At 40.0% G+C, this 25,647-nt stretch overlaps 1 protein-coding gene and 1 long non-coding RNA gene across 3 annotated transcripts in view; one reads left to right on the plus strand and one right to left on the minus strand.

The window, feature by feature from the left end:
- LOC139469621 (pro-neuregulin-2, membrane-bound isoform-like) overlaps nt 1-4,590 on the minus strand; it is a 263,969-nt gene extending 259,379 nt beyond the window's left edge. Inside the window, exon 1 of one of the 2 annotated variants that reach the window (XM_071251845.1) lies at nt 4,514-4,590. The gene's annotated coding sequence lies outside the window, so the exon portion shown is untranslated. Of the gene's footprint in view, nt 1-2,717; nt 2,849-4,513 lie in introns of those variants that run through there. The other variant, XM_071251843.1, reaches the window with a different exon arrangement.
- The window catches only part of LOC139469622 (uncharacterized), a 28,134-nt gene extending 16,365 nt beyond the window's left edge, over nt 1-11,769 (plus strand). Inside the window, exon 3 of the long non-coding RNA XR_011653738.1 lies at nt 11,692-11,769. This is a non-coding gene — a long non-coding RNA (uncharacterized lncRNA). The remainder of the gene's footprint in view (nt 1-11,691) is intronic.
- Nucleotides 11,770-25,647: the final 13,878 nt, after the last annotated feature.

Genomic DNA, 25,647 nt, shown 5'->3' on the forward strand with positions numbered 1-25,647 from the left:
GCCCTGATCTGAACCCCATCGAACACTTGTGGGATGAGGTTCAAAGGCGTCTGCACAATGTGCACCCAGTCCCTACAACTGCTGATGAACTATGCACAGCTGCTCTGGATGTATGCAGGAGGATCCCTAGGGCCTTCACAAATCGTCTGATCCACTCAATGTACAGGAGATGTGTGGCAGTGATTGATGATAATGTTGGTCACACCAGGTATTGACTGACATTTTGGGTATTGACCCGAAACTGTGTAAGCCCTTAACATTTGAAAAAAACAATTATGTCATCTGCCTTTTAATCCATTAAACTGTCTTCAGTCAGTTAGTATTTCTTGTCTTTACTGTTGAAAATAAATAACATGTATGCTGCATACTTGACTTGCGTTTCTTTTGCGTGTGAGTATATTTACACTTAAATACTTATTTAACCTGGGTAATAAATAAAATACCGCACTCATTCTCGTTAGAAATCATTTTTACAACTCGTGAACTTTCTATGGTATCTGACCTCGCTTTAGCTCGGTCAAATACCGGAGAAAGTCCACTTGTGTCGTAAAAATGGTCTCTAACGAGAATGAGTGAAGTATTCTTTATGTATCCCAGCATCAGCTTAAAGTTGGAGGAAAGCCCAAAGTGATGCAGGTCTTTGACATTTACCACTTTGGTGAAACCCACAAGCACAGGTATGGTGCTGACAAACCTAGAATAGATTCAAACCCACAAACATAGGTTTCTGACATGCCCAAGGGACATAACTCTTCAGAGAAAAGTGTCTTAGATGACTGGGCCACCTGTGCTCCCTGGTACAGAATGAAGCATCTTTTGTTTACAGACCGAGTTCAGTTTAACGCCACTTTTAACAGTATTCCAGTTATATCACGGCGTGTCAGCTTAATGTGGGAGGAAAGCCCGAAGTGATGCAGGTCTCAGACGTTTACCACTTCGGTGAAACCCATGAGCATGGGTACGGTGCTGACAAACCTAGAAACATGATCGGGGCGTACCGGGATTTGAACCCACAATCATAGGTTTCTGGCGTGCCCAAGGGACGCAACTCTGCACAGCTAATCGTGGCGCCTTAGACGACACGGCCACCCGTGCCCCCAACAACATTCATTCCAACTGAAGTCAACACAAATAAAATATTCCAAGAAATGTTGAAACTAAAAAACCCATCTCCTTCCCTCCTCAAAATGAACACTCCTCTCTCCTCTCAAAACTCAAGAAATCATAGTTTTAAACATTTCACACAGATCTATAAACAATGTCTTAATTCAATTTCCTTGTAATTCAAGAACATTGTGATAGTTTCACCTAACTAGTGACAGCTGATTTAGCCTTATTCCTCCTAAATGCAATTAACAGCTCCCATCTGCACATCAGGGCTGTGAGATTCACACTGAAGGAGCATGCTTCTATACATGTTTAATGACTCATAAATAAATCTAATTAAGTAGGCTTTGTAGATAAGTCTCTCCTAGAGAAACTAATTACCAATGAATTAAGGCACTTTTTTACCTTCTTAACTTAATCAATGGAGGAATGTACATGCTTTCCGTTAGATATTGATTAAAAATCGCAAATGGATAGTCATAAAAGAGTTTATTTGTGTAAAGTGTTTAATTGAGTACAATTATATACCAAGTTTATAAAAAGAGCACTTAAATTAGCACATGTTGTCACAATATCTGTACCTAGTTGTGTAACAATTGGTAGAAAAATATCAATCAGGCCTGTGTTACAGAAGCTCAGTCTAACAACATCAAAGTGTATTGGTTGTGACGATGTGTTTTTTGATAGGTCAAGTAAGTAATAATTACTATATTTTAATTATCCTATACAAGTATCACATTTATTGCCCTTAATGTAAAAGATGGATACCATTACTTCAAAAGCTGATATTACAACAGATACATGTTGACAATGTTCAACATTGTAACACAATCTCCAAATCAAACATTGTGCATTTGTTTTGCAAAGAGTTCATCACTGAACACATTTTTTGCTGTTTCAAGAAAAACAAAATAATAATACAACGTTCTTACTATTTAAATAGAAACCTAAATATCGTTATGTGAGAAAGGAACACATGAGCTCAAATAATTTAGATTCCAAAGTTAATCTTTGGACAGCACATCAGGTTTTCTAGGCCATGGTCTCCATTGACCGACTGGCCTTCACCAGACCGGGAATACACACGGGTGAAACATGACCTGTCACTATCCTGCAGGCTGCAGTGTTTGTACCACTGCTGACAAGGACACCCCAATAAAGACCTATGTGCTGGCACAGGCATATCAAACACCGTCTGGGAGATCCATATAGTAGGGTTTTCATAGACCTGACAAGTTAATCAATACCGAGTTCAGTGTGAATGGAATCTATCGGTAGTAAATACACGAGACACGCGCAGGTGCTCTCCGATCTCCCACAAGAGTCAAAGCAGCGTGCAGAGGTGAGCGACACGCCCATGCGCGATGTTGTCAAATTGTAGATGTTACATATTTGGTTGTGGCCTGGTGACATATATTCACACATCACGATCAATCGGTATGACGGCATTCGTATGAAAGCGGTACTTTGCAACACTTGTCTTGTTCTTTCATAGTAAACTTTACAAGCGATAATTGCCTGTTTGAATAATACGGGAGCTCTCGTGTACCTGACGTGCCCGTCATCGCCTCACCTCAGCGTTTCCTAACTAGCACATAAATAACACTGACCTTTAAACTTTGACCAGTTCCGCTCGATTACTTCCTTCTTTACCTAAAACACCGCTCATTCAACTTCCAACCTGTTCTCGCTGAGGTATGTACACTCCTTTCGCAAGTTTTGTGCACCATTCGCTTGCTGTTTGCTCAATTCAAGGTAGACAACTCTGTCGCGAACACCTGTCAGGTGAACTTTCTCATACTGGGGGCTCTCTTGGGGATGAGGATGTTCGCGTGACAAATGCTTCCCCGAATGTTGTTGTCGGTCTTATTTTTTGTCTGTCAATATCTAAAAAAATGTATATTAATGTTCACTTTTTCGTGTTTACCTTAGGCAAATACGATGTGGATGACTCATTGGTGAACAGCTGTGTATAATATATCTCTTTTTGTTCATGTATGCGGGTTTAGTTGAACGATTAACCCTTCTGTTTTATGTATATTTTTCTTTTGGTTCATCCACGTGATAACTAATCAATATTAGCTGCCTCGATAACACGTGTTATGAATGGACTGCGAGGATGTGTAGAAACATGTACAGCGAAACGACGGCAGATAGCGTTGGTTGGTTTGTTGTTTAACGCCGCACTCAGCAATATTACAACTATATTACGGCGGTCTGTAAATAATCTGTCTGGACCAGACAATCCAGTGATTGACATTATGAGCATCGATCCACGCAATTGGGACCGATGACATGCATCAACCAAGTCAGCGAGCCTTACCACCCGATCCCGGCAGATAGCGAGATATGACGACACCGATAGTATGATGGATAGCTAAATAGTTAATAGGCACTTAGTGGAATTATTCTCAGGCCCGTGTTAAGATATAGCCTTTGAGCTAGGATCACAGGTACCTGGTTGACGTTGGGAAATAGATGGATTGGTGATGGATAGATAGATATTTACAGGCCGCTAGATATAGATAGATAAACAGTATATATTGGCAAATTTATAGACACAAGTTATAGTTATACAGGTGGTTAGGCAAACGGGAAGATGTATACATGTACATTGATATATGGGCAGGCGGACATAGATACGCAGGTAGATAGAAGATAGATAGAGAGGTAGGTAGTAGACAAGTAGGTTTGTTTGTTTGTTGTTTAACGCCGCACTCAGCAATATTCCAACTAAATGACGGCGGTCTGTGTATAATCGAGTCTGGATAATACAAACTAGTGATTGACATCACGAGCATCGATCTGTGCAGATGAAATACGATGACATGCATCAACCAAGTCAGCGAGCCTGACCACCACCCGATCGATCCCATTAGTAGCCTATTACGAAAAGAATGGGTTGCTGAAGACCTATTCTACCCCGATAGATAGATAGATAGATAGATAGATAGATAGATAGATAGAAAGCTAGACAGACTCATAGACATACAGATGATATTTAACGATAGATAGGTAGATATATAGATGATAGATATTAGTATATAGGTTGATAGACAGATAGGTAGACACATAGGTTGCTGGATATATAGATAGTCAGAATGATAAATAGACAGATAGATAGTTTATCGATAGATAGATAGGCAGGTAGATAGATAGATAGGTAGATATATAGATGATAGATAGGTTGCTAGATATATAGTTAGATAGACAGAATGATAAATAGACAGACTGATAGATAGTTTATCGATAGATAGATAGATAGATAGATAGATAGACAGGTAGATAGTTTATCGCTTGATATAAAGATAGACATACAGACGAATAGACAGGCATCAGATAGATAAATAGATAGATAGATAGATAGATAGATAGATAGATAGATAGATAGATAGATATAACTCACCGTGGGGCTGACATTTCCCTCTGCAGTCAGCTGTAACCAGCTCCTGGCCGTGAGAGAGTCAACACTCGTGACTAGGCAGTGAATGGCATACATAACGCTTTCAACACGCGGCGGTCATGGGACATATTTCCCACAGCAATAGTCAGCATCTATATTCATGGGGCGTTGCCGATCGCCGATATCGTTCTCAACAGGGAAATATATAATCAAAATATTATCATCACGATAGACCGCATTCTCAGCCGGTTTAGCACAAATCCACATCAAGGCGCTGCCTTTGTAAACACAGTCAAACGAGAACAGACACCACGCCGATTCTGTTGTCACTAAATGGGAAATATATTCCCCAAACAGAGCGTCAGTTTGTTTTAGACAGCGGTATATCAACCAAATAGCAGTGATCTAAAGCCTTCTTCCATAAATGATTTGATCGTATAAACCACGAAGGACTTAGAAGAGAAAATACACAATCACAAACGTACGGAAAGTTAACCGATTGTCCCTCTTTCACAAAGTCTGCTTGACGAACCGATATTATGTTTAGCGGATTCCCCAGACACATAGGTAAATATCTATTATTTCCCCGTAAAAGACATTATTGCAGCAATTTTGTTTTGGCTTATTCATAGATGTCGAACCGAGAGTTTCCTCAGGTTGAACGAACACTTTGGCTATCCCTTTTCTTCAAGTGTGCGAATCTGTTCTGAACTCGAGTATACGCAGACTGTATGAGTTCCATATAAACCTCATCTTTTTAAAATATTTTGTCAAATTAGTAATTATTTCAATAACCGTTATTTTAAACGTTATTTTATGATGTCCTATGCGATTCCCTATTTTGACTTGTACCATGCGTTTCCGTGTTCAGGTGAACAATTGATTTGCCTTCACATGTGTTTATGACGAGTGCCACCGACGGGGCAGAATACGATCTTTTTTTCGCGAACGCCTGGAATAATCACTGTTTGATAGTGCTCCATGAACACATTCTCATCATAAAGTCGGAATCGTATAATCGATTCTGCTTTTGGCTTTTCGTTTGTTGTTTAACGTCACACTTTACATTTTAGAACTTTAAGACTTCGATCACGACGCCAACTGTCAACATACCAGTTTTGACCTAGCTAAAATGATATTCATTGAATCAACGTTACGGGGTTCGAATACGTTTGTTTGTTTGTTTGTTTTTTAACGGCGGTCTGTAAATAATCGAGCCTGGAACAGATAATCTAGTGATTGACACCATGAGCATCGATCTACGTAATTGGGATACGATGACGTGCGTCAACCAAGTCAGTGAGCCTGACCACCCGATCGCCTCTTACGATAAGCATGAAGATCATTTCTAACCCGGATCCTCCCGGAGCTTGCTTTTAGCATAGATTTCTCATGGAATTGTTCTTTTTACTGCTTTTACGTACAGTTTTGTATCTCTCATTAATATTATTGTGAACGTCGTCACAGAAAAAAGTTAAACGTGTAATTATTTACCACTGCTCTAATGTATATTCAGTCCTTGGTTGGTATAGCATCCGAGGCTAGGATTCTTTTCAGCAAATAGAACACCTCAAGAGTTGAGACGGGGCGGGCGGGTAGCCTTGTGGTTAAAGCGTTCGCTCGTCACGCCGAAGACCAGGGTACGATTCCCGACATGGGTACAATGTGTGAAGCCCATTTCTGGTGTTCCCCCGCCGTGATATTGCTGGAATATTGCTAAAAGCGGCGTAAAACCATACTCACAAGAGTTGAGACAAAATCCCTGATTACTGTCGGAAGGCTAGATTGCTTACTGTACATGTTAATGAGCCATAGCTTTACAAATGTCTATATGACATACTGATGCAACTGAGGCACCGTGTATCTATAATTATTGATTCACCCTTCACCCATTTTCTGTGTGAAAACACCGAATTTTGGTTTTGAATAAACACTTTCTTGCTTAAACTGTATATCTATTTCTTTAGAATTATGTACTGGCACAGCAAAGAGAGTTTCACCCATCATGAATTATTCAGTATGATAATGTTTGAATAAAATATTTTAACGACGTGACGTGAATTGTAAAAAATGTTTCACAGAAAAGCCTCTCAAACTGGGTATTACAATCCTATCGATTTACTTTAAAAAAAAGACGTGATAATTCCAAACACAAAATGTGAATGGGGCTGTCATTGCCCCGGGAAAGCATGTTTAAGAAAGGAAAACCGTTCACTCTCTTACAGGCTTTCGTGGCTGGAATAACATTGTCTGTATGGACGTTTGTTCAATATTCATCAAAATGGAACATATTTCTTTTGTGATCAGCTTCCATCTAAAAGATTTTATGTGAACTGTCGCACACCTCCACCCTCAAGGCAAACCGTGATATGCATTCGCTCCGATACCAAAAAACAATTAAATGAATCCTAGTAATTAGAATCATTATGACTAACCGTGCCATTCCTATTTTATTTCACAAGCATGCCCTCGAATCGAACATAATCTATGTCTTCCTGTTCTGTATGATAGTCTTGCTATTGAACACACACCTGGCTCAGTCACTATCAACTATGTGAACGAGGTATTGATTTGATTTTAATCCCTTCCATTAGGTTTTGATTTGTAACATTAGACTGAAATTCGAATTTGAATATCATTACAGCGCCGGCGGTAAAAAGTGCTATGTGAGTTTCTGGTTGTTACAGCATAAGATCATCAATGCTGATAACATCAGGCAAGTTCAAACATATGCAAACGACATACAGTAGAGTCGTTCATAAAACGTGACATCTTGTTACTGGGACATCAGGATGGTGTCACTCTGCCAGCAATGCTCTCAGGTTTATGTCAATGCATTAACCAGTTCCCTCTGGTCGCTTCACCCGTGATCTCTTGACATCAGTTACTCATATTTCTGGCATTCCAGAATGTCACTGTGAATCGTTTGATTGGTATTACTTAGAAGTTGATAGACGACAAAGAGACATTTTATGCTTGACAACGGCATATGGATCTCCGAAACGCTGCCTTTACAGTAAAAAAAGATGTTATCCATTAATTGTCTCGACAATGTCACCGTGGTCACACTGTTCCTTAGTCCTTAATCGATGTCATCCTCATCAACGGATGATATAATTTGTGTAGCGCACTCACCCAGCGGCGTCCTCCTTAGTTCAGTGCACGTGTTAACAACGACATGCCCAACTTGAATATGAATGTAAAAACTTGAGCCATTAGCAGCTTCAGGAAAAATAACGCTCGACGTTGTTACCTAAGTAACACATCATTAACTCTAATTGATTTAATATTTGATTAAAAAATGCTACGATAATGATTTTGATAACAGCATGTTTTGTATGTCAGTTTGCAAGTTTCCCTCTCCTGGTGCTGCGCTTCAATGAAAACTGGAAACGTCTAGGGTGTCTTCGTCTCTCTTCTTATGGAAGACTTTGATGTGCGGAAAATGACGTTGGAGAATAACGTCCGACGCCTTGATGGTCTAAGGAACCATTTGCTATCCCCGATGACCCAAGAGTACACCAGCCAATATTGTCCATATGTATCCTAAATAGATGTATTTATTTCGATATGTTGTTTGTTTGTTGTTTAACACCGCACTCAGCAATATTCTAGCTTTCTGGGGGGCATGGGTGGACCTGTCGTCTAAGGCGCCGCCATTCGATGTGCAGAGTTGCGTCCCTTGGGCATTTCAGAAACCTATGATTGTGGGTTCGAATCACGGTTCGCCCCGATTATGTTTCTAGGTTTGTCAGAACCATACCCATGTTCGTGGGTTTCACCGAAGTGGTAAACGTCAGAGACCTGCATCTCTTCGGGCTTTCCTCCCACTTTAAGCTGACACGCCGTGATATAACTGGAATACTGTTAAAAGCAGCGTTAAACCCAAGTCACTCATTCACTCTAGCTATATGACGGCGGTCTGGAAATAATCCAGTCTGAACCAGACAATCCAGAGATTGACATCATCGATCCACACAATTGCATGCATCAACAAAGTCAGCGAGCCTGACCACCCGATCCCGTTATTCGCCTCTTATGACAAGCATAGTCGCCTTCTACGGCAAGAATGGGTTGCTGAAGACCTATTCTACCCCGGATCATCACGGGTCCTTTTGGATATGTCGCCATCCCGGACCATGACGCTGACGCAGGCGGGTGTTACAGGAGATGCAGCACATCGTATCAACCTGTGCATAATTATTTCAGCAAGATCAGTAAATGCCCTGTCGTGTCACTGGATTATCTGGTCCACCGATCACTTGATTGTCTGCTTTTTTCACAGGCAGCCGTCGCATCAGTACTGCTGTGCGGGGTCAGGCAATACATATTTACTTTTTAATGCGAATTGTGTAAAAGGCGAGTGCTACCGGTGTGGCATGACATGCCTTCCCTTTTGGCGAACACCTGGTGTCGTCACTGACTTTTAGTTGTCCATTCATATAGTTTTTGCAGCTGTTTTTGACTTTTGTGCCAAGTGGAATCTGTTTCGGCTGATAATCAATACTGGTTTGCATTGGCGTTTTATCTTTGTGAGTGAGTGAGTGAGTTATGATTTTACGTCACATCGGCAGTATTTCAACCATATCGTGACGATCATCTTTGTGAAAGTTCGTACAAGTGAGTTTAGATCATGTTCGTTGTTTTGGTGAGAATTTAGTAAATGTTGGTATTTTATGTAATATGCCGACTATATCCTGTCCGTTTGTCTAATCAATCAAACTTTATTGACAGTAGGACCTTACAGTGACAGTAGCGTTTTAAATTTCAAAGTATTTTGAACTTTGTAAAAGGTCGCGAGGAATAGTAAAATGGCGACCACGTTCAATTTCTGAATTGTGAGTTCTAAGCAAAATGTGAGTGAAGACTTGAGTCACTGTGGTTTTTTATTTATTTACAGTAATACTACTCAAATAGTTCTCACATGAAATGGGTCTCTTAAACTGTGCATAATAACCCTTTTGTGGACTTTCAGATAAAAATACAGTTTTGTTACCACATGTTTGAAAGAGCCAGACCTCGCCGAATCTTGATCTAAAATAACGTTATTAATTTTCATAACGTTTACCCAATTTATATGTCCCTTATGTTCATCGTACAAACGTAACATATTATAACAATTGTAGGTAAACGAGATTCTGCATATTGATAATAGACATCCAATATTTGATGCAAAACAGCAAGAAGAATATTGACCACACTCGCCTAACATTTTAGCCTTTTCTGATGGTTATACATCACTGAACGTCCAAATTACTGCCCCGTATAAAACTCCTACTGTTGTCTTTGCAAGAAATAAAATGAGGCGAGTGTGGTTTCAAGGAATGTATATTGGTTAAGACCATGAACGCCTTTCATAAGCTTTCAAACCCTTTCTTTTTATGCAGATTGTGTGAGTTGCGAGTGCTAACGGTAGGGACCCGTGAAGATCCGGGATAGAATAGGTCCTCAGCAACCCATGCTTGCCGTAAAAGACGACTATGCTTGTCGTAAGTGACGACTAACGGGATCGGGTGGTCAGACTCGCTGATTTGGTCCATGCATATCATCGTATCCCAATTGTGTGAATCGATGCTCATGATGTCAATCAATTAATTGTCTGGTCCAGACTCGATTATTTCCAGACATCCGTCATATAGCTGGAATATTGCTGATAACGAATAAACAAAAACAAACATAATGGTAGGGCAGGACATGATTATCCTTTTCGAGAACACCTCTTGTCATCACTGATTTTCAGTGATCCATATACTTTTCACAGCTATTTTGCCATTACGCCAAATGCAATAAGTTTCGGGAGATACTCGAGATTGGTCATTCCTTTGTGTTGACGTTATATATTTGCTTTAATGGCAATCATCATGTCCCTAGAGCATGTGCAACGACCCACTCCTTATGTCATCATGACACAATGTACCAGGTCATACAACACAACCATCCCTTCCTCATTGATAGGCTCCTACGAAAAGCATAGCGTGCCGTGGCATGTGGCTTGTGATGGAGATGCTGATGTGAATGAATACCCCAAATGCGCTGACGTTCTTAAAACAGATGGGTGACGCAGCTCTTCCTATCCTGACAACTTCAAAATGCCAATCCGGGCATTCGATCTCTCTCTTGCATCTCTAGCCTCAGAGGACTATGTTCTCTCACTGTGCCAACATGTCACTGTGCCCTGAGACTGGTAGAGGTCAGGTATCAGGAAGAATGGCAGGTCATCCTATGTCAAGTAAATGTCAGAGTTTACTATCAAAAGTTGCTGTGATAAAGTTCTCATGCCATATTGGATTTTTTATGGTACAAACTGCTCAAGTTTTCTTTACGGATAATTTGAAACTTAATTTTAACGGAATTCCCATCTTTAATTTTTATTGAGCAAGTGTTGTGTTATACAAGGTATTGTGAGATGTCTGGTTCTTTTCACCCCCAATGTGACATGAATAGAAGTTTTAAAGCGAATTAACATTTTTTAGTTCCAATAAGGTTCAAATAGGATCAAATACCAGAGGGCATCAGTACTGTCTTGACTTTGTCGGCATCAGGTCTCGACTATGTTTGTGGTGTAAAAAATATTACCGTTAATTCTGTGGAATAATATAGTCATTATCAAGATAATTATTCTCACATGCAATACAACAGTTACATCCTAATATAGTAGTACCGTGTTTTTGCATTACTTCCGATCGGTCCACCACCCAAGACGAGACATGGGTGTTGTTACATGTCCCTAACACAATTAGCTGTAGGCACCACTAGGGAGAATCTGTCTTGTTGTAAGAACATTTAATGTTAGGTAAAACCACATTTTACATTCAACTCAATTTATTTTATTCAATACGTATAGGCCACATGCCTTTGTGTACAGAATATAATAATACAGGCAGGCTGTTAAACATTGGATAATAAGTTACTTTCAACATGAGAATTATAAATGTATTTAGATAAATTAACTTCAGTGTAAGGATTTTGCTATGATAAAAGCAGGTTGACCAGTTGATAGAAAACTTGTTCCTAAAACAATTAACATGCCCGGAGAAAACAGGACAAAAATCATATGCTCAATCTTTACATCGACAAAAACATTGTCTGAAGCAAGTTCTTTACAAAAATGGCCTTTGCTGAAAGCGAGTTTCAACGATTTGAACAATTAAAAGTAACACCACCACTCATGATTTTTGTAGGAATTACCATCAACTTCATCGTCAGTGAACATCCGGACATTGCTGGCTAACTGGACACATTTAGCGAAAAGAATCAAGAGGTAAGCCTACACAGAGATAGATAGCACAGCGCATTATACGTTGGGTTGAATGGAAAACGAGCAAATACCTTGGGATGTGAGCCATTAACAAGTATCGCCAGCCTCTGTATCTTGGACACCATGAAGCTTCTGGGACGTGTGCCAAGAACATATTCTAGTAACCTTGGCACCCTGGCCTCCTGGCTTCACCTCACCGTGACGTGGAATGAGTATACTAATAACCTCAGAGTATTGATTAACTACAAGGGAGGTGGCCATGTGAATGTATTAAGTATTACACGAATAATACCACAGCCAAACCTTTATATGCTTCACGGGAAGACAAACTGAGAAGAATGGAAGAAAATGTGAATCTGACTTGAAGATGGTATCGTCACGATAAACAAAATAACAGCAACTATAACACGCTCATCACATTTTAAAACAGCGATTGAGCAGACATTACAAGAAATGACAGAGTTTTAATATCTTTTCTGTCATTTGTAAAGATCACCTTTCAGTTGCATGTGTGATTGTTTGTTCGTGTTTAACGACGCACTCACCAATATTCCAGCGGCTGCCCAAAGCAATCCAGACTGGACCACTCAAATCAATTATTGACATTATGATCAACCATCCACGTAGTCGGGGTACGATGACACGCAATCACCCAAGTCTCCGAGCTCGACCACCCGATCCATAAGTCGCCTCTTACGACTTGGGACCCCAATTCTAATCTGGAATGTCAATGAGGCAATCGCACCGGTTACCGCTGTGAGGTCGAGTGCTTGGATGAGCCGCTGTGAGGAGAATTTCAGTTACATATGAATACTAATATATGTCACATTATATATTTAGTAACATTTTAGAACTTTTATTCTTCTATCACGATGCCTCCTGTCAACATACCTATTTTGAATAGCTGAAAGGATATTCATTGAATGAACGTTACTGGGTTCGAATACGTTTGTTTGTTTTTAATGCCACACTCAGCAATATTCCAGCTCTATGACGTCAATCTGTAAATAATCGAGCCTGGACCAGACAATCAAGAGATTGATATCATGAGCATCGATTCACGCAATTTGAATGCAACAACCAAGTCAGCGAGCCTGAGCATCCGATCCCATTAGTCGCCTCTTACGACAAGCATGGGTTGCTGAAGACCTATTCTAACCGGGATCGTCACGGATAAATTTTGACATGGGCACACTGTTTGACAGAATTATATGAAACAAAACTAATGACCAGATCTTGATCCCTGTCGACTAGTGGCAGTGTTGTGAGATTTGAACCAGAGCAAAATGGTGTATGATTTATGTGCTCTGATCTCCAGGCATAATCTTTAGAAAGGTGCCGATGACGTCAGGCGGAAGGGGTCAATCTTTATTTCACATACTGAAGAGGCCACAGGCCTATAGTACAATTTGAAGAATATACAATTTTATACAATTTATGTACATATCTCACCATATCACCTCACGTCATTCCACCTCGCATCTCAACGCAGTCACATAATTCCACACATACAGTACAATACCATGCCCTGTAATTTCATATTTCTATTGGGGCATGGCCATCACATTATTTTTATAATAACCATAAAGAGAAAGACATTAAGGTTACCACACTGGACAACTTTTCTTGCTGCATTTAATGCCTCTTCCAGACAGTGACGATGCGAGAATGGTCTCTTTCCTGAGAAGCCAGACTTGTCAAGTTTTGCACACTGGCGAGTGTACTTAATGACACAGCAAACAGCCGAGGACACGAGAGGATCAGCTGGATTTCACCTTATTGCAAGTGGCATGTAAAAATGAAATGGTTTGGTTCTGCAGAAAGGTAACAGTATTCCCTGTGGAAGATTTGAGAAAGTAGGGAAACGACCCACTCTCAGCAACTACATGACATGTATACCGGTCACGTTGCATTTTCTTATGTCACAGCTGCCAGGGTCGATGTCATTAACAACGATCCGAGCCGTCTTGGTATGATGACGAGCCCTACATTGCCAAGAATTACAACTTAAGCTTCAGGTGTATCGATGATCTGTTTATCCTTCAATAAGGATCAAATAGTCAATTCCTTTCCTCTGATTTACCCACCTAAATTAGAAATCTAAAACACCCTGGGGACCCATAATCTGTTTCATATTTCGATCTTTGCACACAAAAAACTCAGCGTGACAAAAACCTGTCCAGCAAACTCTTTCAACGAAGATTTAAAAAAGTCACACGATTCTTGCTCAAAGGTTGATCATCGTTGCAAAATTCAGAGCCAAAGTAAAGATTTCAATCTGAATAAATTCCATATTATCATTCGAACAATTGATTTGCCTTTGCATGCGTTTGTCACCGGTGCCACTGTTGGGGCAGGTACGCCCATCTATTTGCGAACACTGTAATCAATTTTAGATAATGATTCATAAACACATTTTATGACATAGTCGGAATCACACAACGGATTCTGCTGTTAGCAGAGATTTCTTATGATTATGGAAATGGTTTGTCGTTTTTATTTGTTGTCTAAACAAATGCTTTTTCCCAGGCAAATAACACACGTTAGCGGCGGAAACTCACAATTTAAGCAAGACTAAGAAATGTATGGATACGTGAGTGATATTACAATGTATCGGATCATTTAAACAATATTACATCACGTGTTACCGGAAATAGTCTTGTCATCTTGTAGCCATGTAGGGAATCAAACTCTGGTGTTCAATGTGATGAGCAATGCCACCAGGCTACAAAGACGCCAAAGTAAAGAATATTTCTACAATTCCATCTCGCCCCTGATGACGACATAGATGTTGGTTGTAAAGTGTCGATTCCCAAATTGAAACAATGCGTAAAAGTATTTAGTGTGAAACAAACAACATCCTAACAAATGGTATACAATCAACAATTACAATTACAAAAGGAACTAGGTTTTAAATCAATACAAATTACTGCACAGAGTGGAATGGTATAGTACAATATTCCAAATGTGTCTAAGTATGGTTTTACGCCGCTTTTGGCAATATTCAAGCCATATCACGGCGAGGGACACCAGAAATGGGCTTCACACATTTTGCCCATGTTAGGAGCTGAACCCGGGTCTTCGGCATGACGAGCACTCGCTTTAACCACAATGCTACCCAACCGCCCCTTATAATGTGAGAGCAGTGGACACGACAATGACAAGAATAATAATCACCTCGCCACATCAGCGGGTAAGCTTCCGAAATATTCCAAGGTAAAAATGATCTTCACACGAAACCTGGTCTTGATGTAATTTCAGATGAAATGTGAGATGACAGTCACGCGGCCTCTCCACTTACTTAGTCTAACTAGCTTCCAGCACTTTACACACAGTGCCTGACCAGTCCAGTGACACAAGAACATCACAGAATATTCCACATGTTTCTATAACGCTTGACATCCATCCATGCTATATCCGAATGTTGCGTCCCTTGGGCATGCCAGAAACCTATGATTGTGGGTTCGAATCCCGGTACGCCCCGATTATGTTTCTAGGTTTGTCAGCACCATACTCGTGCTCGTGGGTTTTACCAAAGTGGTAAACTTTAAGGACCTGCATCACTTCGGGCTTTCCTCCCACATTAAGCTAACACGCCGTGATATAACTGGAATACTGTGAAAAGTGGCGTTAAACCCAACTCACTCACTCACGCCTCACCATTGCTTACATTAATTTCCTGACAACTAACCATTGTCCAAATACATTGCAATGAACTTCGTCTGAACCTCAACAGAAACAATGCAATACAATCATTGTATAAGAATAGATTACACTGCCATATAACATGGTACAAAGGGGTCGATGCCATTCTCAACTAGAGAATTCAGTTATCAATAATAAAACAATAATTCTTGCTTCGTTTCCTGATGTTATATTCGTGTTTTGTTGGCACATTTCAGGACTCAATGCTTTAAGAAACTACGTACATGTGACGGTTATTGGTCCCAAAGCATTGATCAATATTAACTATTCCAATTATATCACAGTATCCCACAGTGTGAAAATTGGTTAATAAAGATTTAAGTGAGACCTTCACAGCTTTTGGCAGTATTCAAGTGATATCACGGCGTGCGAGAATCGGCTGTTGGCTATCTCTAATAGTAAGCATGTTGGTGTCTTGTACATGACCTTTCTATGGAACTGTGTTGAACGGTTAAGAACAGTGTGTGTGAGTAAGATGTATTTGTAAGCAGTTTCTTTTGAGGTGAAATGAGGGTTATCGCGTTCAAGTTTTCAGCGCCGTGCATGCTTCTACCAGTACGGTTGTAGCCCTCTGGCCTACCATGCAGCTGTTTTTAACATGAACTGAGCCGACCAGTCCTTGTTTTGCCCCCCTTAAATCCGACCACCAGACAGGGTGACAATTAGTACAATATTTTAACGTCTTTTGGTATGACGTAGCCGGTGATCGAACCACTGACCACCCGCTCTCCAGGCAGACGCACTGTCCACTAGAACACGGAGACGCTCAATACTACAGGTACGAGTTACATCTCTTCTCCTGTTTTGGTATGTGGAATAAGTGATCAATTGCAAATAACATTTCGTTAAGAATATTTAAGTTCCGGTAGGTCAGGGTAAAGAGAAATGTACAAACAATTTAAATAACCATCATTAAAAGATTCCATGAGATAAAAGAATTAGAAACATGACCAACAACATTGTTACCCTCGATATGTCAAAGGTTTAATGTACAATGCTTCGAGTTCAAATTGCTTCAGCTGACATGACCTCAATAACTACATCAGAAACTTTCACAAGCTTTCATAGCACAATGGACAATAGCAGAACTTATTTAAAAATATTGCAAAGAGACACCGAGTCTAAATGTGGAACGGATCACATTTCCAGTTGAGACACATTGTCTGATTAAAGTTTGCAAAAAGCTAATATAATTAGAAAAAAGTAAAACATAACTGCTTATAACACATTAATGATCGATCTTTGCACATGTCTATCGCATCTAGGGGACCTGTTAATCGATTCCAACCTATGCCCATTTCCATGTGATAAGCATTGAATTTATAGCTTTGAATATATGCTTTTCTGCTTGACCTTTATATTTCTTTCTTGAGCATAATATATCCTTCATAACTGACTAAATATCAAATTGGCTACAATATTTTAAAAATGTAAAGGGAATGACAAAACATGTCTCACAGCCTCACGCCTGGCATACTTTGGTGCAAAGGATATAATTCAAAACACAAGTTCAATGTGAATGGGAATATATTTAAGGAATGGAAAAAATAATGTCTTTCAGTCTTGCATGGATGGAATATCTATTGTTTCGGCTGGGCATTTGTATCAATAGGTATCATAATGATTATATATATTTTCGTTTGGAACATAACGAAATTAGATAAACTGTTGCACATCGCACAAACACTCACATCAACCTGTCATCAGTTAGCAAGACTACAATAGCAATAATAATCACCATCGAGATAAGGATATGGCTCTTACACCAACATGCACGTATATCACACATACTGTATACGGCTTGCTCGAGCCGTTGTTCACAAATAACCATAACCACCAAGCTAGTGTGATCTTAACTCATTCGTAACAGTGACAACATACGATACCGATAATGTCAGTCAAGTTCCACTAGATTCACATGCTATCGAATATAGAATCGCGGTTAAACACGCTGCAGAAGATTTAAGATCAGCTTTGTACTGAAGGCATGGTTTACGACTGAGAGCATGACTCCGTCTTCCACTATTGCTCCAAGGTTTAAAGTTCGCGTTGTGTGTCATCAGCAAGAACGAGCTCGGTACAGTCGCTTCACTCATGGACCTCTTGCCAAGATGCATTCTATTAGTCATTAATATTTCTGACACTGTATACAATAATGCCACCATAGTAGTGATCGGTGGCGCTGTTCCATACACGTGTACTTGTTCATTATGGACCGAACCCTTTACCCATGGATGACATGTTTTGTGGAGCGCGTTTAGTTAATGTTCTCGTTAGTTGATGCAGCATCTACTATTTTGATATGATTCTAAGAAAATGAATCGTGAGAATTGAGTTCTTGAATTGTGAGAAAGCTTGACGTTGTTGCCCAAATCATTACCCCTTAGGGAGTAGCCAATTGAGTTTGCTGGGGCGGGGGTGGGACTATTGAGATTTGATGTGACCATTTTTTCTTTTTAATGAGCCCAATTATCTTTTCCAAAATAAAATCGTATTTGTTTAAAATAATTTCTAATAACCAGCGGTGGTCTTTGGCAACCTTAATATAGTTTTCTGTATAAGATGGTCAGTTCATAGTTCAATAAAAGCAGTCAGTTCAAATGTGACGTCTCGATATTCCAAACACCGTCTGCAAGAAAGGTGCACATTATTGTTTTCCTACAATGCGAGAAATATAAATAAAACAGTAAAACAAGGGCTTGATTATTTATTTAGAACCCCCCCCCCCCCCCCCCCCCCCGACATTCTGAAAAGGGAATTATTGCTCCCTTATCGATGAATGCCTACTAATCAATTTTAACTACGGTTTTGATAAAAGCATTTTGTGAGTCTTGGTGATCAGGATTGCCAGTGTCCATTACCTGGTGACGAGGAGATAGCAGTGAAGACGACACGTCAGTATATTCAGCATCTCTCTGCACACTCTGAAGTATTTACTCATAGACCAGGAAGTCTCTGGGGGGAAAACTTGTTGGTCTAAAAAGCATTCATCTTCCTAGGGTCGTTGATACCCACTTTGAGTAGCAGACTATTGTCCGTAAGGAGTGGTCGGCCTGTTCAACAGACCTCAACCCTGTCGGACTCAACGGAACGAGCTGCAGATCGCCCTCACGACGTCATGTCCTTCTGGCAATTCTACAGCAACTCGGCAATGCTCTTACTGAAGAGCAGAACAATCTTCCCTTGGCAACAAGGAAGACACGTGGATCACGTACGTGCTACTGAGAGGTGTTATTTTTGCGTGGAGACATTAGTCTTTACGCAAGTATAGTGGCGAGAACTCACCTCCGTCTATGGGAAGTTAATTCCTTTATATCCCTATTGATGTTTGATAGCACTATCCGCTTCTAGTGACTCTGACAAATAGCAAGTGTGTGCAAGTTTCTCATCTGTGAGTATGGTGCGGCTCAGTTTTTGTAGTATCACTGTGTTCCCACTGCCTTCTTGGCCAACGTGACAAACAACACGTAAAGTGACAAAGATAGGGCCTATATATAATACATCCTTACAGCATATGAAGCATACATTTAATGAATACACCTTCTCCTCTCCCCACCACCACACCTTCATTCTGAACCGTGAAAGCTTACGGTTTGCTTATTCATCGCAGCATCGTTGGACCGGCAAATCTGACAAAAACAAGGTATTAAGTAATTCTAAAGTATCTGTGTTATATTTACAATGTTTGGCTTATAAATATTGTCAAAATGATTGGAAACATCCACCAAGGCAGCAGTTTGTTTCGGCATGCAGGCATACAGTGTGCCGGTATAGCATTCTTTGAAATTATATTCACCAGAATTTAGATCATGGGATCCTACTACTTAAGATGACATTGTAATTAATGGAAATACACTGTTTGACCCAATGGTAGATCATAGCCATACTACATTCAGAACTGCCCCTTGAATGTGATGTATTGAATACCCATGCACTGTCCATTATAGTGGATGAGTCCTTTGGCATCTAGGGCCATGTGGGCAATGCAGATGCATATTCAGACTCTCTATTTCAAGACAGCTCAAATAAATAGGATATTTTGTTGATGACATTCGGATGTACCATAGTTGCTCTGACCCTAGAACATGGTATTGTGCATCTTTATGATTCTCATTGTATAGATGCGCAGGGACACTTACGCGATAGTGGGGCAAACATACTCTTGACCTTTCCTGATATAAGCTTTGGTTACTTATATTGAACATATGTATCCGTCAGAACAATTCCAAGTATTTGCATTTAATATAAAAGTATCAAATTTGAAAATGAACAAGTTAAAAAGGCTAAGAATAGCAAAATACCCAAACGGAAGAGAAAATTTCCCCAACGTTCATTTGATGAGCATAGTTATTGTTTCAGAAATCAACGCAATACAAAAGATCGGATGGTTATTTCATCAGTTTGAAATATGAAACAAACTGTTTTGTTAATAACCCCACGTACAATCTAGGCACTGATTTATCTATTGCGGTAACTAAATTTGTACAGACTAATGACACAAAATAGAATGGTCGAAGTATACAGAAAATCCTGTCCAGAAATACACAGATGCAATTACTGACAGGCAAACTGAAAATGTTCGATATGCTAAATACCCAACTAAGACAATGGATTTGTTTATTTTGACCATTCATGACAACTATGTTGTTATTGTCAAAACAAACAATATAGTATGTAAATTGATGATATTTCCTAAATACACCTACAAAATGATTTAAGAGTTATCCCCCCTAGATGTGGTATAATGCTCCTTTCATTTGTTTTATAAAGTTTGGTTGTCATCGCATTACTACTATGCGGACTCCAAACTGATACATTTCTGCTGCTACACTGTTTCTCATACATTGACAGACTTAGGTAATTAATTGTTCATATATTCTTTTCTTCCAGTTGGTTCAAGAAGATGCCGATCGACGCACAGATGACACCCGATGACACCTGATGACGAGACAGTGGTCTTCCAGAGTGGTCACTCGATCTGCACGTCTACCACAGGGCCCACTTGCACAAAGCGATCTTAGCGCTACGACTATTGTAAGCCTATGTTAAAGTATGGGAGTTACGATCATCTTAGCGCTAAAATCGCTTTGTGCAAGTGGGCCCTGGTGTCTTGAGTGCTGTCACACTGTGACACTGCTACTACGGATGTCCCCGTGCCGGATGTCATTCGGCAATGACTAAAACTGAACTAAATGGCCAGAATACACCAGCTTCATTACGTTGTCAAAGCTGCAACAGATTACCAGGTACTGCACTTGCAGATCCATCCATGTACATTGTTTTCTCAGCAAACTTCAGATAACATTTGCTTTCAATTTTTTTATGAAATTGTCCTGAAACTTTGGAGATGGAGATGGAAGTATCTATGGCCAAAACACTTAGTGACCAATGACCTGTGGGTCAAGAAATAAACCGTCCCCGTATAAATATAAGAAAGAAAGTCCTTCCACGATAATATTAAGGAATATGGTTACACCTTTAATCAGAAAACAGTGTAGGTATTCTCATATCATGTACATGCTTCATTGATAACCGTACACGAGTCGTCTACAGCAATTCGCTGTGCCGTGTTACGTCCCTTGGGCACGCCAGAAACCTATGATCGTGGGTTCAAATCGTTCCCATTATGTTTCTTATTATTGTTTATTGTTGTTATTTTCAGCACGACGCCGGTACTTGTGATGTTCACTGAAGTTGTCTGATACCTTCATCACTCTCTGGAGGCGGTCGGGTAGCCTAGTGGTTAAAGCGTTCGCTCGTCACGCCGAAGACCCGGGTTCGAATCCCGACATGGGTACAATGTGTGAAGCCCATTTGTGGTGTCCCCCGCCGTGATATTGCTGGAATATTGCTAAAAGCGGCGTGAAACCATACTCACTCACTCACTCATTCACTCATCACTCTCTGCATCGGTCTCTCCTTCCACACCTAGCTCACACGCCGTGATATAACTGGAATACTGTTCAAAACGGCGTTAAACCTAACTCACTCACCTCACCAATCATGCATTGAGTAAATATGAATTCAAACAAAAAAACATAGTTAATATAAGTGCAGCTACTTTTCTCAGATACACTTTATTCATTTCACTGCATCATGGTTCTTGTCGCATAGCTAGATACTGACTACAACTGTTTATGGATTGGGCAGACTGGTTGTGTTGGCGTGATGAACGAGGGACACCTTAGTTTGGACGTACATGTAAAGTATTGTTTGTCATTTTGAAACAATCCCTTGGACTGAGATATTCACTTAGATCGATGACTTGGACACCGAGCAATTTTCGCCATACAAACTTCCGACACAGATTATAGATAGTCACGGCACCAACTATGCTCTGTGGAACGTGGCCTGGACAAGAAGTCTACCTCATTCTGTAAAGGTCCTGAACTGCTGCCATTGATATATACTGTTATGGTGTCAGAATAATTCGAACTATTTTTGATGAGGTTACGAACATTAATCAAACAAAAATAATAATACTTTTCATACTTAAAAAGAAACTATGTTATATATCTCGGTGAGGGGGCGCTTATGGCACTCGTGATTGTTGACTCGCCATAAGTATGATTTTTTAACTGTAAGAAATAAGCAGCGTAAAATAATCAGCAACGATATTTAAGTGAAGATTTGATCCAAATGTCCTGGTGACATGCACTGATTCTATGTGGACAGTGCTTTTTGACAGAAATTGTGATTATTGTGCTTTTGCAAAAGCCTACACTTGAAAGAAACTGAATATGGAAATGTGTATAGATGTGTGTTCGTAAACAATGTTAGCCATAACGTAATGACAATGAACACTCTGTCAGCCTTGTCTTTGTGTAGAACGTGCACATATATCCTGCAAAAGATGTTCTGGGTCTATTTTGCCATGTATCCTGGCAAGAGTGAATTGACTCATTCAAGCTGTCAATGTTTGATAAACCTTTGCAAATGATAAAGACAAACGTTCGTCTGTGTTTGTTTAATTTCGTGTGACCTCGGACGGACTCGTACATGTTCATCACAGACTATAAATGTGACACCTCTCTGAACACGGGGAACACGGGGACATTTGAATGCAATTTTGAAGGACTTCAACTTTTGTGTGTAACAATGTTACGATCACTGATATTTGACCACTGTAGGAACAAAGGCTGTACTGCTTGACCTTGCGCATCAATAATAAACTCATATTACCATTTGATCAATTGTACTGTAATGCCATTTAACCTGATGTGAAATATTGCTAACTGTCGTTAGTATAATCAACCTAAAGGGTTTTTCTTTGTCTTTTGTAATAATGTATGCTGAATATCCTCAATGCTGCTTTTGATTTGTGACAAATGGGATGAAGATACTGCTAGTCATGCTATGCATGATGCGGAAGTGTTGCTATTAAGAAAAATATTTTCAATGAATATGACCAAATGGCCATCTACCCTTACTTCAGTGGTGAGTGGGTGAGTGAAGAATACTTGCCGCCGCATCAGCACTCTTGCAGCTATTCGTGGTGAATGGTGGGGGTGATTATCTTTGCTTATCATTTTCTCTTCGTTTACAATTCGTTAAGGTTGATGACTAGCGGTGGCGTGCATACATGTTATTTAGTTTTTACTTGTTTCTGTGGTAGTTCATTTGATATGTAATCAATTTCCAATGCCGCCATCTTTGTATAAAAATGCTCCATGGTTATTGGTGCACACATCATATGTCATGGCGAGGTGTTGCTTTGAGGCCGACGGTGCCACAGTTACTGGACATATGTTCTTTTTTATAATTATTTTATTTCTTTTTGGAGTAGGCAAACAATACGTTTACAGCATATAGTTAACATGCAATCTTAAACACCTACACATTGCAAAGTATATATATGGATACTAACAAACAAAACTATTCCAGTGTCAGGATGGCAAGACATCTTTGTTAGATTGTGTAAGTTCGTGGGTTTACACAAATAGATGGTAGCAGAGTGACCAAAATCTCACGAACTGTGTGTATTTACAATGTAAATATGATATATGTCTGTCAATGTATGATTAAATCGGTATTTCTTGTTTGATGTGCTCGAAATTTGGAATGGAGTCGGAAATGTTTGATTTGAATGTTTTGCTTTGTTACAGTTATAAAATGATTTAAAACATCATTTCGTTTTTGTTGATATCCTAATAAAATTGTAAATTTTGAAAATTCTAGATCTATTCCAGTTTTGATCCATTTTGCAAGGTTGCTCCAGACATTTTGACAATTTAACACTGAAAGAACATGTGCATAAAGGTGTGTTTTTCTCGTCTACAAAAATTGCACAGAAATGCTTCTTTATATCCCACTTTGTACAGTTACTAAGTCTGTGAATAATACTGTTCTTGACACACGTTCCAGCGGTTCCTCCTGGTTCGTTCCCATTATGTTTCTTATTATTGTTTATTGTTGTTATTTTCAGCACCACGTCGGTACTTGTGATCTTCACTGAAGTTGTCTGATTTGAATATGTTTTGATTTGTTACAGTTATAAAATGATTTAAAACATCATTTCGTATTTGTTGATATCCTAATAAAATTGTAAATTTTGAAAATTCTGGATTTATTCCAGTTTTGATCCATTTTGCAAGGTTGATCCAGGCATGTTTGACAATTTAACACTGAAAGAACATGTGCATAAAGGTGTGTTTTTCTCGTCTACAAAAATTTAAAGAAATGATTCTTTATATCCCATTTTGTACAGTTACTAAGTCTGTGAATAATGATGTTCTTGACACACGTTCCAGCGGGCGTCACTGTGTGCGTGTTCTGGATATAGTTTACAGGGATGGTGATTCTGGTTGGAGGTTTTCACCCAAAGGCATGCACTGGCGTTTTCACCTTCCACCCAACGTGTTATGCACTTTAGTGCCTACCTCAGTTCTATAGATAAAAGCGACAAAAAACGTTTCCATAATCATACGAGAAAAAAATATGTGAAATGTTGAACTTCCTCATAGATAACATATGTGTGAAATCTGGGGATAGGGCATTTAGGCAAGAAGTAGGCCTCACCATGGGCACAAATTGAACTCCTCTCCCTGCTAATCTGTTTCTTTATGCTAACGTGTCAGAATGTCCACTCGTATTTGCAAAATCAAACAAGGAAATTTGGCGAAGAGGTTTCTTTCTGAGAAGATTTCAAAGAGCCCCATACGTCCCTTGCTCAAAAGCTGTTAGATCAGGGTTACAACATTCATCCCGGCGTGAAAAAGCAGCTATTACCACTATTTCAGTGGTATGAATTCATGTCATTTAGATTTGGGTGAATGACTGAAATGGTGCCGGCAGGATTTCCATTCAGTCGGAGCGGAACTAGGATTTGACACATTCCCGGAGTTACTGACGTGGATGTTCCAATGCATATGACACAGTTTGCTGGCGTTAAGGACTGGTAACATGATGGTAGAATGATTGGTCTGGAGGCATGAAAACCCAAGGTATTCGGTTACTTTGTTCTGGGGCCAAAAGGCAAGGAACATCACACTGGTGGTCCTACATGTGAGAGTGGGAACATCACACTGGTGGTCCTACATGTGAGAGTGGGAACATCACACTGGTGGTCCTACATGTGAGAGTGGGAACATCACACTGGTGGTCCTACATGTGAGAGTGGAAACATCACACTGGTGGTTCTACATGTGAGAGTGGGAACATCACACTGGTGGTTCTACATGTGAGAGTGGGAACATCACACTGGTGGTTCTACATGTGAGAGTGGGCACATCACACTGGTGGTTCTACATGTGAGAGTGGGCACATCACACTGGTGGTTCTACATGTGAGAGTGGGAACATCACACTGGTGGTTCTACATGTGAGAGTGGGAACATCACACTGGTGGTTCTACATGTGAGAGTGGGCACATCACACTGGTGGTTCTACATGTGAGAGTGGGAACATCACACTGGTGGTCCTACATGTGAGAGTGGGAACATCACACTGGTGGTTCTACATGTGAGAGTGGGAACATCACACTGGTGGTCCTACATGTGAGAGCGGGAACATCACACTTGTGGTCCTACATGTGAGAGTGGGAACATCACACTGGTGGTCCTACATGTGGGAGTGGGAACATCACACTTGTTGTCCTACATGTGAGATTGGATGCTTTTTCTAGAAGAGAGACTTGTGTTGTATTGTAAATTGGTGAATAGTGCTATGTTGGTTTG

Source organism: Haliotis cracherodii, unplaced genomic scaffold (genome assembly GCF_022045235.1).
Source record: "Haliotis cracherodii isolate W230 unplaced genomic scaffold, xgHalCrac1.p SCAF_2, whole genome shotgun sequence".
NCBI lineage: Eukaryota > Metazoa > Mollusca > Gastropoda > Lepetellida > Haliotidae > Haliotis > Haliotis cracherodii.